This window comes from Astyanax mexicanus, chromosome 8, assembly GCF_023375975.1.
Source record: "Astyanax mexicanus isolate ESR-SI-001 chromosome 8, AstMex3_surface, whole genome shotgun sequence".
NCBI lineage: Eukaryota > Metazoa > Chordata > Actinopteri > Characiformes > Acestrorhamphidae > Astyanax > Astyanax mexicanus.
This window is the reverse complement of record NC_064415.1, coordinates 9,475,292-9,478,544: the sequence shown is the minus strand read 5'-3', so window position 1 is coordinate 9,478,544 and position 3,253 is coordinate 9,475,292. Positions and strand designations below refer to the sequence as shown.

General features: G+C 38.0%; 1 long non-coding RNA gene across 1 annotated transcript; it reads left to right on the top strand.

Annotated features, from left to right (window-relative positions):
* The first annotated feature begins 1,985 nt into the window (after positions 1-1,985).
* Positions 1,986-2,881, top strand: LOC125803801 (uncharacterized). Its single transcript, XR_007440169.1, has 4 exons — positions 1,986-2,060; positions 2,241-2,288; positions 2,325-2,377; positions 2,840-2,881. It is a non-coding gene; the product is annotated as an uncharacterized LOC125803801 (long non-coding RNA).
* The last annotated feature ends 372 nt before the right edge of the window (positions 2,882-3,253 follow it).

The following is a 3,253-nucleotide window of genomic DNA, read 5'->3' as shown; positions in this document are numbered from 1 at the left end:
AAAAAAAAAAACAGCTTTCTCCAGAACCCGAACGTCTGACTGACGTTTTCTGGTGGATCTATGAAAGGCTATTTTTCAGCAGCTGCTTATAAAGCTTGTTTGGATTATACTAAATTACTGAAAGTGACCATGTCTCTTTGTATTAATAATTCATACAAAGAAATAGTACCATATCCCATTGTATTAATAATTCATAAAACAAAGTTTCCACCTTAGAATATCTTACGCGGCATATCCTCTCCCTCCACCGCTGCAAATTTATTGCAATCCATGTGGATTTCAAGGCCAGACATAAATTTGCTCGTGCATAAATTTAAATACATACATTTCATTGCAAAAAGCGGCCTGAGAGGGCGGGAGCAGCTGATCCGGGATCAGCTCGGGCGTTATAAACCCTGGTCTTGACCTGCAGCGGCGGACTGAGAGAGGTGGGGTAAGAACGTAGAGGCAGGATGCATATGTGGGCCGCTGCGTGTGGCTCATATTCTGCTGAGTGGAACAGCAGCTCCAGCTTCCAGGAACTGCGGGAATATGAGGCAAAGGAGGAGGAACGGGGCTATGGGGCAATAACTTCCTTCACCGGCTTCTGAACGGCCAGAAAAGAAGAAACGGACAAAATAACTCTTACTCTGAGCCCATTTTTTGTCTTTTCTTTTCTTTCTCTCCCTCTATTTGACACAGTTTCTCACTACAATACAGAACCCCTTAAAACTTTAGAGTGCATTATTTTAAAGCCTTATTTTAACCATGTCTAGAAGTGGTGTTAAATTCTTAGGGTTTGGAGGCAGCTGGGATGGGATTTGCCAACAGCAAATCAGAAAACATAGTTCAACTCAAAGTTTTTTATATTTACGTTGACTTTCGTTTGATTGTAGACAGTTAATTAACCCAATATGTCCATGTTTTGTCTGAACAAATTTGTTTAATTCATAATTATACATCCATTCCTGCATGTCATCCATTCCTGGTGCCGTAGGCCCTCCTGTCTATCCAACATTCCAGCGTCCAGACTACGATACCCAGAATGCACCTTGCAGTGACATCATGCACTCACGTGATCACATGACACTGCACTACACGGCACTACTAGGAAGTCAATCACCAGAATATTGATCACACCTGTTCACCTCCCTATATATACACCTGCACTTTATTGCCTCCTCCTTATGTTTATTCCCTTTGGTTTCTTTTTATCGATATTAACCCTGCTCGTTTTGACTACCCCTTGTATCCTTGCTTTATTTAATAAAGTATTTGATTCTCTGAGTATATGACACTGTCTAGCAATGACACTGCATTTGAGACTTGCAACTCGATCCATAGCAATTGGAAATTGCTGCCTTCAAGATAACATCTTTACCAGGAATATCCATGCATTTATTTAACAAAGCAATGCAAACCCGCATGCTGCACACATCCCAAAGCCATGGCTGCAGAAGAACTGTCTGGAGTCCTGACCTGTCCTCAATAAAGAATGTGTGGAGAATTATGAAACCAAACATATGACAATAATAACTGTTAAACACATTAGGATGTGATTGCAAGAAGAATGGGACAAATATAACACTAAAAACACTTTATTGCTTGGTTTAAAAAAAAATGGTAAATACTTATTTTGGTAACACTTTACTTGCATGGTCCATTTGATGGCCTCTTTGATGCTCAACTGACATTCAACTAACATTCAACTACATGTCTATTAAATGCAAATGAACTAAAACGTGAAAGTAAATGATTCTCTATTGAATAAAACCCTACATTCAACTCTAATCCAAACGTTTATCTTAATATTTTAGGATTGGGTTTAGGGTTAGATTTAAATCTTAGGTTAAGGTTAGGGTAAGGTGTATGGTTTGATTTTATGGTTGATTAAGGGTTAATGTTAGGGTTAGGTGTATAGTTAGATTTTAGGATTGATTAAGGGTTAAGGTTAGGGTTAGGTGTAGGGTTGATTTTATGCTTGATTAAGGGTTAAGGTTAGGGTTAGATTTTATGGTTGATTAAGGGTTAAGGTTAGGGTTAGGTGTAGGGTTAGATTTTATGGTTGATTAAGGTTTAAGGTTAGGGTTAGATTTTAGGGTTGATTAAGGTTTAAGGTTAGGGTTAGGTGTAGGGTTAGATTTTAGGGTTGATTAATGGTTAAGGTTAGGGTTAGCTGTAGGGTTAGATTTTATGGTTGATTAAGGGTTAAGGTTAGGGTTAGGTGTAGGATTGGATTTTATGGTTGATTAAGGATTAAGGTTAGGGTTAGGTGTAGGGTTAGATTTTAGGGTTGATTAAGGGTTAAGGTTAGGGTTAGATTTTATGGTTGATTAAGGGTTAAGGTTAGGGTTAGGTGTAGGGTTAGATTTTATGGTTGATTAAGGTTTAAGGTTAGGTGTAGGGTTAGATTTTAGGGTTGATTAAGGTTTAAGGTTAGGGTTAGGTGTAGGGTTAGATTTTAGGGTTGATTAATGGTTAAGGTTAGGGCTAGCTGTAGGGTTAGGTTTTAGGGTTGATTAATGGTTAAGGTTAGGGTTAGGTGTAGGGTTAGGTTTTATGGTTGATCAAGGGTTAAGGTTAGGGTTAGGTGTAGGGTTAGATTTTATGGTTGATTAAGGGTTAAGGTTAGGGTTAGGTGCAGGGTTAGATTTTATGGTTGATTAAGGGTTAAGGTTAGGGTTAGGTGTAGGGTTAGATTTTAGTGTTGATTAAGGGTTAAGGTTAGGGTTAGATTTTATGGTTGATTAAGGGTTAAGGTTAAGGTTAGGTGTAGGGGTTGATTTTATGGTTGATTAAGGGTTAAGGTTAGTGTTAGGTGTAGGGTTAGATTTTATGGTTGATTAAGGGTTAAGGTTAGGGTTAGGTGTAGGGTTAGATTTTAGGGTTGATTAAGGGTTAAGGTTAGGGTTAGGTGTATGGTTAGGTTCTATTTTGAATCATTTACATTCAACATAGGGTTAAGTTAAATTTAATGGACATTCAGTTCAGTATTAGTTGAGTGTCAGTTGAGCATCAACAAGGCCATAAAATGGACCATCCATGTAAAGTGTTACCCTTATTTTCCACGTTTTCTGGAATGTGTTGCAATGTTATTACATATTAATAAAAAAAAATGGACTATATGTCTATATGTCTTTATTCCTATGGATATCTTTTATGTTTTTCTCACATATGCTCACTTATTCTCTCTCTCTCTCTCTCTCTCTCTCTCTCTCTCTCTCTCTCTCTCTTTTTCTCTCATATTTTCTGGCAGGTTCCAGCACCACTGCCT